The sequence below is a fragment of the Ursus americanus genome, chromosome 5 (assembly GCF_024610735.1).
Source record: "Ursus americanus isolate L20-20 chromosome 5, mUrsAme1.1.p, whole genome shotgun sequence".
Classification (NCBI taxonomy): domain Eukaryota; kingdom Metazoa; phylum Chordata; class Mammalia; order Carnivora; family Ursidae; genus Ursus; species Ursus americanus.
This window is the reverse complement of record NC_142131.1, coordinates 78199495-78212590: the sequence shown is the minus strand read 5'-3', so window position 1 is coordinate 78212590 and position 13096 is coordinate 78199495. Positions and strand designations below refer to the sequence as shown.

Genomic DNA, 13096 nt, shown 5'->3' with positions numbered 1-13096 from the left:
TCAAAGATGGCTCCATCCATGTACAACACTCTAAAAGATTTTTGTAAAGAATTATTTCTTTAAGAGGCGTTGTGCACAGGGGGAGGGGCAGAGAGAGAGAGAGAATCTCAAGCAAACTCCCCACCTAGCTCAGAGCCCGATGTGGGCCTCACTCACAAGACCCTAGCCAAAATCAGGAGCCAGACACTCAAACTACAGAGCCACCCAGTCACCCCGCAAACATGTTTTATTCCATGTATCTGGTCATTTATTTTGTATGTTCATGAAGCTGGATGGCTTGATGAAATGGCCAAAGTAATATTTATTATTGCCTTTTCAAAATTTTACCTCGTTAAAATTCCGGTGTGGGAAATTCTATGCCTATTATATCAGAGAAATGTGTGAGTGTGTTCAGACTTCTGAGGGCAATAGTTTAGAGAGAGAACTCTCATCTGTGCAAAGGCACAGTTTAGGAAGTACCATTTGTTATTTTTCATCAGTACAAGAGAACAGATTGCTGGATAACAAGAAGAGAGAAAAGTCTGATGTTCTCCAGCCCTTGTACATTATGTCTATAACTTCTCTAAATGCTAAGGCAACTACTGGCTGAGTAAAAAAACAAACAAACAAAAAACAAAAACAAACTAAGGGCTCACAAATGCCAAGGTCCTGTGAGTGGCCTTAGTTTCAGGAAAGGGTCTTGGGCAGAGGCTGGTCTTGTGGAATGTTACCATGGACACACTGGTCCAGATCATGAGGAACACACACAGGAAAACTCATAAACCCATGCCTCCTACAAAAGCAGCCTCCTGAAATTTATCAGGTACTCTCCTGCTATAGCATGTCAGATAACACATTTGTGCAACTCCATTGCTGTTGAAGGGGGCCACACACAGCACTTATGATGACATGGATGTACATCTGATTTTAGTGATCTAGAAAGAAAAGAGAGATGGAAAAATGTATGTAAGGATTTTCAGTTTGAGCCATGCCTATCAATGTTGTTGGAAATGGTAATTGTGGCCTAAAAAATACTGAGAAAAGATGTGGTGCAGAGGGAAAGACCCTGGTTGACTCTGTATATGTAAACCACTGCCTTACAACCAATATGTTCTAGAAAATTTCTTACTCCAAATGCATTTAATACTTCTGGAATCCCACTGAAAGGAATTGTTATTAGCTAAAGTGAAGTGGGTGCATATCAAATCTATAGGCCTCTTTGCATGGGGCTGAAATAAGAAGGTGTTGATGAGTAACACAAGGAGCAACGTGTTCCCAATAAAACAGTGCCAACTGGAGAATGAAGAACACTCCAAAATAGTATCATTTAAAACTATCGTATCATTGACCTCTTATACGATGGCTAGACTTCTGCAGAGCTAAAAAGGGAACCAAAATGATCTGTAAGCCTGATGGAAATAAGAGAACCCTAAGAAGACTCCATGAGGTATGATCACCCTCAGTAGTAAGTTGTGCAGATGTTCTACCAATATTCGGGAAATGAGGAATGAGTTCTAGAAGTAAATGTCAAGAATTGTTAAAGTCACTTTGGAGGAACATTAAGGTCAAGACAAACATGTCATTTATAAGAATTCTTCAGTTGCCTTTAGTCCAAAAAGGTAGTTTCATTAAAGCAGGGGGACTGGACACATGGGCAGAAAGAGCTGCCTGGTGTCTTGAGGAGTGGCCCATTACATACTTTGAAGTTGGGAAGGGGTTAAGGACAGCACAGGCCTCCAAGGTATTTTGGAAAAAAAAGTTTCCCGGACCTTGAGAGGGCTAGCTATTGTTAGGAAAAGGATCTTTTATTCCTGCTTCCTAAAAGTCATGATTCCTTTCAGATGTATATGGGTGGGTCATATGCTTTGGGGATGATTGCCAACATGTACCTTGGGGGATAGAGATAAAGGAAGTTTCCAAAAGAATTTTTACATGTTAAAGTAGACTAACAGGATCCTGGGGATTGGGCTAAGATTGCCTTTTGCCATTAGCAAAGTATTAACTTGGAGGCAGCTGAGTTCCTAGAGGAAGATCACTTGGCCTGTTTCAAGGACTTTCCAATGGGCTGTAGGCAAAGGAAATTTAATTTTTTCTTTTGCCTTTGTTTCCCACATCAGTATGATGTGGTTTTGGAATATAGGTGATGTTTGGTGGGGTGGAGTCCAGAACCCACGACCAAGAAAGTGTTCTTGAGAAATCTTTGGTGCAAAACGGTGGTTTGTTAAGCACAGGGACAGGACGCATGGGTAGAAAGAGCTCTTGCCCTGGGTTATGAGGGGTGGCTGATTATATACTATGGGGTTGCGGTAGGTAATGAAAAAGGGAGGTTGAGAAAGGACCTTCATATTTGTTAAAGAAGACTCACAGGATACCAGAGGGCTTTCCAGTGTCAGGTTAAAGCTGTTTTTCCCTCTAGCAAGGCATTAACAAGAAGATAGTTTGGAACTTCCTGGAGGAACATTATCCTCTGCCTGTTTCAAGTATCTGTCAATGGTGTGCAGATTATAATGACATTTAATTGTATCTACATTTCCTTCTGGAAGCTAGGTTATTGATAGCAATTCTTTGTTCTTGTAGATTGATAAGATATTTGTAAACTGAGGGAGACGCTTGTCTTGCAGGACTGTGATCTCTAAGTTAACTATCTATTTTTCTTTCCTTAGCTTTAGGTGAGCCATTAGTGCCTGAGCAATGTCACATATATTCCAAAGGTGGGGGAGGGTTGTGGGGTGTCAGATTCTGCTTTGTACTCAGCTTGCCTTCTCTTTCCTCATCAGTAGTGTCTTTTTCTGATTTTAAATTTCATTTCCCTGTTGGCAATATTTCTATATACTTTTTGGCATATTGCCCATTTGGATATTTTTGTTCTTTGCATTATTATGCAGTTCCTGTACAAATATTTCTCCCATTTATTTATTGAGCTATTCGCATTTTTTACTATAAAATTATTATAGCATGGATACAAATCCTATGAGAGATACATGTCCTGTGAATATTTTCTCATATTCCATGTATTCTCTTTTTATTTTCTTAATAAAGCCTTTTAATGAATACAATTCTTCAGGTTTCTCTTTCTTTATTTTCATTTATCTGTTTGAAAGACAGAGAGCATGAGCAGGAAGAAGGGTAGAGGAAGAAAGATAAGCAGTCTCCCACTGTGCAGGAAGCCCAACTAGGGGCTCAATCCCAGGACCCTGAGATCATGACCTGAGCCAAACTCGGATACTTCACCAACTGAACCACCCAGGCACCCTTCTATTTTCATGAAGTTCATTTTTCAATATTTCTTTATAAGTAATGTTTTTGTATCCTGCATAAGAAGTCTTTTCCCCCCATAAGGTCACAAGTTATTTCCCTATGCTTTATTTTAGAAGTTTTATATTTTGGGGGCTCCTAGGTGGCTCATTTAGTTGAGTGTCCAACTCTTGGTTTCAGTTCTAGTCATGATCTCAGGGTCATGAGATCAAGCCCCGTGTCAGGCTCTGTGCTCAGCACAGAGTCTGCTGAAGATTCTCTCCATCTCCTGAACACTCTGCTCCTCCCCATGCCTCAAACAAATAAATGAGTAAAATCTTTGGAACTTTTATGTTATTAGCTAGTATATTTAGATCTATGGCCAATATTTTTTGAAATATAAACCCCAATTTTTATTCTTATATTCAATAGATTAAAATATCTTACAAATTGTTAATGAAGTTAGTAAGCACTTTCAATATCTGAATGTATGTTATCACGAACTAGCAACAATATGCAGATGAATGTTAGTTCATGGACCACACTGTGAATACCACTGCTCTGTGAGGGGCAGATCAGCCAATGACTTTAAATATGTAAGGATGGACTTTGGGAAGGGAAGGGCCTTGGAAGTTCTTAGAAGTCTATGCTGGGGTGGGAGTTATGGTCCAACCTGGCAGCTCTGTTCCTAATGCATTCATTTATATACATGTCCGTTATTGGTCCAAGCCCTGGGAAGTCTACTCTGATGGAAATCCTCATCAAAAAACCCTATGAAAAAATTATTTCTTTTGAAGGTGATAGAGGTACTAAAAAATCTGTAGGATGACCGGTTAAAGCCAATTAGTTGAAGGACATCTCGGCTCCTTCCAGAGTTTAGCTATTGTGGACAATGATGCTATGAACATTGGGTGCATATGGCCCTTCTCTTCACCACGTCTGTATCTTTGGGGTAAATACCCAGTCGTGCAATTGCTGGGTCATAGGATGCCCTTCAGCAGATGAATGAATAAAGAAGATGTGGTCCATATATACAATGGTATATTAATCAGCTATTAGAAAGAATGATTACCCAACATTTGCAGCAACATGGATCGGACTGGAGGAGATAAAGTGAAATAAGTCGAGCAGAGAAAGACAATGATCATATGGTTTCACTCATTTGTGGAACATAAGGAAAAGCACGGAGATCAGTAGGAGAAGGAAGGGAAAAAGAAAGGGGGTGTAAAGAGAAGGGGGAATGAACTAGGAGCTACTATGGACTCTGGGAAACAAACTGAGGGCTTCAGAGGGGAGGGCAGTGGGGGATTGGGCTAACCCGGTGATGGGTATTAAGGAGAGCATGTACTGCATGGAGCACTGGGTGTTATATGCAAACAATGAATCGTGGAACACTGCATCAAAACTAATGATGTATGGTGAGTAACATAACATAACAAAAAATTTTAAAAAAAGAATGACAATCAACTATATATATATATATATATATATATATATATATATATATATATATACAGCTGAGTAGTTATCAAACACTCTACAAGTGTCCAGTAACATAGACTTGTCAAGAAATACACTTTCCTCTTGGTATTCCTTCCTTTCTCTCGTAGATTTATTTATATTATCCTTGACCAAAATACCCTTTATGAGTTGATATACCAAGGTGAGAAAATAACAAGAGTCATCCACTCACAGTGGTGTGGGCTTTAATAGTACCAGCTGCTTTGGACTTCATATTCAACTCGCATATATTTAAGATATACCATGCTAGTTGCTAGGTGCTCCTGTGAGCCCATGACACAATAGTTCCTTAGGGTTGACATTTTTATCAATGCCTCAGACAGGTTAAATTGCTTGCCCATGGTCTGTGATTCCAAGTTACATATTAATTCTATGGTCCTTATTGAATCAATTTTTGTTTATATTGAAAAGTTGGAGTCAAGGAACATCTTTGTCTAATGGTTATGTAGTTGTGTTAGCACAAAAAACAGTGATTTTTTTATGTTTATTGCTACATTATTTATAATAACCAAGATATGGAAGCAATTCAAGCATCCATTGACAGATAAATGAGTAAGAATGTTATACAAATGTGCACACACACAGACACACACACACACTTGAACTCACACACAATGAACTGTTACTCAATCATAAGAAACAATGAGATTGTTGCTATTTGCAACAATGTGGCTGGACCTAGAAGATACTATGCCAAGTGAAACAAATCAGAAGCGGAAAACATATACCACATGATTTCATTTATACGTGAACTCTAAAATAAAAAAGAAATGAACAAACAAAAACAGAAACTGATCTATAAGTACAGAAAATGAATTCATGCTTGCTAGAGGGCAAGGGAGTGAGAGGATGGGCAACAGGGGTGAAAGGGAGAGGGGATGTAGAGACTTCCTGTTACAGAATGAATAAGTCAAGGGATAAAAGGTACAACAAAAGTACAGTCAATGAATGGTGACAGATGGTAACTACCTTATGGTTAGCACAGCATAACATAGACTTGTTGAATCCTGATTTGTACACCTGATTAATGTAACCCTATGAATCAACTGTACTTCAATGGATATAATAATAATAATTAATAATAATAATATATCCAAATTTTTTTTCTTTGAAAATATCACCAAAATTGAGAAAATTTTAACTACACTGACTATGTCATAAAAAGAAGTCTCAAATTACTAAAATAGGAAATGAATGTGGGGCCATTACTGCCAAACTTACTGACATCAAAATGATAACAGGATACTATAAAAATTGCATACCAATAAAGTGGAAAATCTACATGAAATAGATCAATTCCTAGAAACACACAAACTACCAAAGCTAAGTAAAGAGACTGAAACAGTTATCCAAACACAGGAAACACCTCTAAACAAAACAAAGTAAAGCCCAGGCCCAGATGGCTTAATCAGTGATGTAATGGAGAAATTCTACTGAACAGTTAATATGATTAACACTGATCTTTTTTCAAACTCCTGCAAAAGAACCAAAAGCAGACTAAAACATTCCAAGAAAAATGTAGACCAGTATCTCTTATGAACATAGATGAAAAGTACTCCACAAAATATTAGTACACTGAGTGAAGCATCATCTTCTTTGAAGTTCTTCTTTAAATTCCAATTAGTTAACACACAGTGTGACGTTAGTTTCAGGTGTACAAAATAGTGATTCAGAAATTCCATACAACACCCAGTACTCATCACACCTGCACTCCTTAATACCCATCACATATTGCCCATACTCCCCCTTACATTTCCCATGGTAACTATCAGTTTGTTCTCTATACTCATACAGACTCTTATCTGTTTCTTGGTTTGCCTCTCTCTTTTTCTCCCCTTGCTCATTTGTTTTGTTTCTTAAATTCTATCTATGAGTGAAATCATATGGTATTTGTCTTTCTCCAACTGACTTAATTTGCTTAGCACATTGCTCTCTAGGTTCTTCCACGTCATAGAAAATGGCAGGATTTCACTCTTTTTAATGGCTGTGTAATATTCCATTGTATAAATATACCACTTCTTCTTTATCCATTCCTCATTCGATGGACACTTGGGCTATTTCCATATCTTGCTTACTGTCGAAAACGCTGGTATGAACATTAGAGTGTATGTATCCCTTTGAATGAGTATTCCTGTAGCCTTTGCAAAAATCCCTAATAGTGCAATTGCTGGATCTGAGGACAGTTCTATTTTTAACATTTTGAGAAACCTCCATACTGTTTTCCAGAGTGGCTGCACCACTTTCTATTCCCACTAACAACGCAAGAATGTTCCCATTTCTCCACATCCTTGCCAACACCTGTGGCTTTTTATTGTTGTTGATTTCAGCCATTCTGAGAGGTGTAAGGTGATATCTTTTGTAGTTTTGATTTGAATTTCCTTGATGATGAGTGATGTTGAACATCAATTCATGTGTCTGTTGGCCATCTCTGTTTTGGAAAGAAGTCATAGTCATGTCTTAGGCCCATTGCTAATTGGATTATTTGGTGTTTCCATGTTGAATTGTATAAGTTCTTTATATATTTTGAATACTAACCCTTTATCAGATATGTCATTGGCAGATATCTTCTCCTGTTTCATAGGTTGCCTTTAGCTTTGTTGATTGTTTCCTTTGCTGTGCAGAAGCTATTTTGATGAAATCCCAGTAGCTTACTTTTGCTTTTGTTTTCCTTGCCTCAAGAGACATATCTAAAAAAAGAGATCCAATATTTCCACATTCTCTCCAACATGTGTTATTATGCTTAAATAGTGATTATCTTTAAATAATAGACAGTGGATCCCTCGTGCAATGTTAGTGGGAATGTATAACGCTATAACCACTATGGAAAACCGGATGTGGGCTCCTAAAAGATTTTTAAAGTAGAATTAGCATATGATCCAGCAATCTCAGTCTGGCTATATATGTCTAACAATTAAAAGCAGGTTATCAAAGAGATATTGGCACATCCATGTTCAGAACAGCAATATTTACAACATCCAAAATGTGGAAGAAACCCAAATGTCCATTAATGGATGAACAGCTGAATAAAATGTGGTATATGCAATCAATGGAGTATTATTCAGCCTTCAACTGACCATTGACTGATGAATGGATAAAGATGTGGTATAGACACACAATGCAATATTATTCAGTGATCCAAAAGAATGAAATCTTGCCATTTGCAACAAAATGGATGGAACTAAAGTGTAGTATGCTATGCAAAATAAGTCAGAGAAAGACAAATAGAACATGATTTCACTCATATGTGGATTTTAAGAAACAATAGGGAACAAACTAAGGGCTGTGGAGGGGAGGTGGGTGTGGGGATGGGTTAAATGGGTGATGGGCATTAAGGAGTGCACTTGTAATGAGCACAGGGTGTTATATGCAAGTTATGAATCATTAGATTCTATCCCTGAAACATGCTACACTATATGTTAACTAACTTGAATTTAAATAAAACCTTGAAAGGAAAAAAAAACACAACATTTAGTAAAACTGTTAATTCTTATTATTAATTATCAAGACATCAATAGATTTTTCAATGCTAATAGCTTTTATTGTCATGAATCCAAACTAATGTTCAATTTCTGTGTAAAATATGTAATCTCTCTGAAAACATAGAAAGGTAATAAACCCAGGCTGAACAAAAACAAAGGAAAAAAGTAAATAAATAAATATAAATAAATAAATAAATAAATAAATAAATAAATAAAGTGATTATCCTATTTGAGATAAGGTGATATATCATTGTGGTTTTAATTTGCATTTCTATAATGAGTAGTGATGTTGAGCAATTTTCACATGCTATTGGTCATTTGTGTTGGTTTATTTGGTTTTTTGTTGTCCTTGTTGAATTATACAAGTTCTTTATATATTCTGGATATTAATCTCTCATCGGATATATGATTCCTAATTATTTTCTCCCATACCATAGGATGCCTTTTTACTCTGTTTTCTTTGATAAACAGAGTTTTTAAGTTTGACATATTTCCAATTACCTCCTTTGCTTTTGTTGCCTGTGCTTTTGAATTCATATCAAAGAAATCATTACCAAATCTAATGCTACAAATGTTTTCTCCTATATCTTATTCTAGTATTTTAAAGCTTTAGGTCTTACCTTTAGGTTGTTGTCCATTTTTAATGACTTTTTATACATGTTGTAAGGGTAAGGTAAAGGTCTAAGTCCTACTCTGGCATATAGATACCCAGTTTTCCCAGCAACAATTTTTGAAAAGACTCCTTTCCTTACTGTGTGGTCTTGGCACCCTTACCAAGATCATTTGACCAAATACATGAGGATTTATTTCAAGGTTCATTATTCTTTTCCATTGCTCTACATGTGTCATTATTCCAGTACCCCATTGTTTTGATTACTGCAGTATGCTTTGAAATCAGGAAGTATGATGTCTACAATTTTGTTCTTCTTTTTCAAGATTATTCTGCCTCCTCAGCATGCCTCATATTCCACATGAATTTTTAGGATGCATCTTTGTTTCAAACAAAATGCCATTGGGATTGGGATAATGATTCCATTGATTGTGTAACTGACTTTGGGTAATATGAACATTTTAACAATATTAAGTCTTCTAATCTCTAAACGTCAGATGTGTCTGTATTGATTTGTGTCTCCTTTGATTTCTCTCAGCAATGTTTCAGTGTGTAATTCTTACACCTTCTTGCTTTATTCCAAAGTATTTTATTCTTTCTGATGTTCTGGAAAATGAGAGAGTTTTCTTTGGTTCTCTTTCAAATTTTAAATTGTTCATGTGTAGAAATGCTAACTGATTTTTATGTGTTAATTTTGTGCACTGTAATTTCATTGAATTCGTTTATTACTTCTTAGAGATCTTTTTTATGGAATATATAGGATTTTTGCCACGTCATCTACAAACACAGTTAATGTTACATATTCCCTTCCAATTTGCAGGCCTTTTATTTCTTTTTCCTGGGTAATTGCTCTGGCTGAAACGTCCAATTCTATATAGAATAGAATGAACAAGAGTATGTATTCTTGTTTTTCAAAAAAAAAATTTATTTATTTATTTGAGAGTGAAAGAGCATAAGATGGGAGATGGGCAGAGGTAGAGTGAGAAGCAGACTCCCCACTGAGTGGGGCTCCCAATGCAGGGCTCAATCCCAGGACCCTGAGATCATGACCAGAGCTGATGTGAGAAGCTTAACCAAATGAAAAACCCAAGTGCCTTAGTATTCTTTTTTGTTGTTGTTTATTTATTTAAGTAATCTCTATACCCAAAATGGTGTTGAAACCCCTGCCCCTGATATCAAAAGTCACAGGTTCTTCCAACTGAGCCAGCCAGGCACCCCAGAAGTAGGTATTCTTGTCTTCTTGCTGATCTTACAGAGAAAGTTTTTTTTTCCCCGTTTTGGATGATGATAGATGTGGGATTTCCTTTATTTTACTTATTTATTTATCATTTATTTTAATTGAGTTATAATCAAAACATAATCTTACGTAAGTTGAAGAAAAGACTTCTTCTGAACTGCTTTCAGGATTTTCTCTTTATCTCTGAATTTTCCAAGCTTCACTGTTATATGTCGGGGTGTTGACCTATTTTTATTGATTTTGAGGAGGGTTATCTGTGCCTCCTGGACTTGAATGTATGTTGCCTTCCCCAGATTAAGGAATATATAATTCATTCAAATACACCATCTGCCCCTCTCTGTCTTTCCTCTTCCTCTGACCCCAATGATTTGGATATTGTTTTGCTTCCTGGTATCTCTGATGTCTTGAATCCTCTCTTCATCATCCAGTAGTTGTTTATCTCTCTTACTCTCAGCTTCTTTATTCTCCATTATTTTGTCTTCTATATCACTGACTCTCTCTTTGCCTTGTTTATCCTAGCATTTACAGCCTCCATCTTTGATTACATCTCAGTACTAGCCTTTTTGATTTCTACCTGATTAGATTTTAGTTCTTTTATTTCTCCAGAAAGGGATTCTCTAGTGTCTTCTATGCTTTTCTCAAGCCAGCTACTATCTTTATAAGAGTAGTTTTGAATTTAGTTCTTACATCTTACTTATATCCACATTGATTAAGTTCCTGGCAGTGAGTATTGCCTCTTATTGTCTCTTTTGGGATGAGTTGTTCTGTGTTGTCATTAGGTCCAGAAATGTATAGATGAATGAGAGAAAGTACAAAAACAGCACAACAACACCAGAGAAAAATCACTAAACATATCAGAGGAACAGAAACCAAAATCAGAGAGAGGGAATAAAATCTAACAAGAATTTGAATAAAACAGAACAATAAACTAGATCCTGGGTGTATTTTGGTCTGTTTGTTAGAAGAAACAAGATCTCAAAATAGAAAAGAAAGAAAAACTTATATACATTCAAAAATAAAATTGAATACAATGAAAGGAATCCACAAATGAAATATATATATAATGTAAATGTAAAAATGAAAATTAAAAAAGACCTTAAATATGCGTTGATACAATGAGAAAATAGGTGAAAAGGAAAAAAAAGGTAAGACTAAAAGCCTAGAGAATAATAAGAAAAAACCATTGACGCTATATACTGATTTCCCAACGAGCTGAGATTTTGCAGTTCTCTATGATCAGTAAATTCTGTATTAGCCAGAAATTCCTGCTTCTCCTCTGGGGGAAGGGCCTGTTGCACTGATTCTCAGCTGTCTTTTCCTGGGAAGAATTGTACCACTGCTGTAAGGCATCCAGGCTCAGTGTAAAGGGCACCAGTTTGCTTTATGTGGTTGTTTTGTTCCCTGAAGGCTTTCAGCACAAATTGGGGAGTGGACAATAGAATGGCAACACCCTGATCTCTAGCCCCAGAGCTGAGAGTTCGCACCCTGCACTCTTCAGTGAGCCCTCACAGAAAAGCAGTCAATCGCTTTTGTCTCCCTGGTTTCCATTGAAACTCTGTGTTCCCCAAGCATGTGACTGAGCATTTTTATTTCAGGCACATGACCCCATTTCGGGTCTCCAAAATTTATGGACTCCTGCAGCCCACCCCTTCACCATTCTGCCTGGGGAAAGGAGTGGGGTCTTTCCTTGGTTTTGCCTCTTGATGGGTCCCTGCTTGGACACCCATCACTGGACCATGTAGCGGTTTGCTGTTTATGGCAATGCTGAGCAGAAAGCCAGCACCTGGACTCACTGTTTGCGGCTGGCTTCCCCTCTCTGATGCTTGGGAACTTTGCCACGCTCAGTCACCCCCATTCTTTTTGTGACCTTGGGGATCCTAAGACCATGCTGTCCCACCTGGGATTCTGCCTGGCTTTGTCCCTGAGCATCTTTCAGGCAGACTCTAAAAGTTCTGATTTTGTGCTCCACTGCTTATGACATTTTCTGGTACCAAACTTATGGAGGATCCCCCCACCCCCTTGGTTTGTCCTCCATTATTTTTTTTTTATTTTTATTTATTTGACAGAGAGCGACAGCCAACAAGAGAGGGAACACAAGCAGGGGGAGTGGGAGAGGAAGAAGCAGGCTCCTAGCGGAGGAGCCTGATGTGGGGCTCGATCACAGAATGCCAGGATCACGCCGTGAGCCGAAGGCAGACACTTAACGACTACGCCTCCCAGATGCCCCTATCCTCCATTATATCACCTCAGATTCACACCTCTGCACCTCCCACTCTGCAAAAAGTGGTCACTTTTCTATTTGTATTATTGCAGCAATTCTTTTCTCAGATGTCCAGTTGCCTTTAGAGGTGTTCAGAATGATTTGATAACTATCTAGCTGAATTCCAGGGATCAGATGAATTTAGGGTCCCCTACTCCTCTGCCATCTTAACTCCTCCTCCCATTTCCATTTTTTCTTGCCATGTTCATAGTCTGGCCTTTTAAATTCTCTTCCCCAGAGGCAATACAGTTATTTTGAACTCTATGAATGACTTGTGTATTGCTTGGTACCCCATGTCTCTGTGTTTGATTTTCTTTTTCATTCCATCAATGAACTCATGCTTTTTTTCAGGTTATGTTCCCTGAAAGGCTGCGCATGGTAAATAAAGCACCATACAAATCATCTGAAGCTTTGTGTGATATCTGCTCAGAGAGGCTTTACATTTACTGTTTGCAGATGGCAAAGACTTGTAGTAACCATCCTGTAATGGTTAAACCTTATGTGTCACTTAACCCAGTTGGTTGGTCGAACACCACTGTGGATGCTGCTGTAGTGGTATTTTATAGATGTACTTAACATTTACAATAAGTTGATTTTAAATAAGGAGGATTTTTTTCAATATTGGGGGTGGGCCTCATCCAATCAGTTCAAGGCCTTAAATGCAAAAATTGGCTTCTTGGAGAAGAAGAAATTCTACCTCAAGTCTTTAACATGGAAATCCTACCTAGTTTCCAGGCACCATATGGAATTTCGACTCAAGATTGGAACATCAGACC

General features: G+C 37.6%; 1 pseudogene; it reads right to left on the bottom strand.

Moving 5' to 3' along the window:
- Positions 1 to 331: 331 nt before the first annotated feature.
- Positions 332 to 11915, bottom strand: LOC123799336 (vomeronasal type-1 receptor 1-like; annotated as a pseudogene).
- Between the last annotated feature and the right edge of the window lie 1181 nt (positions 11916 to 13096).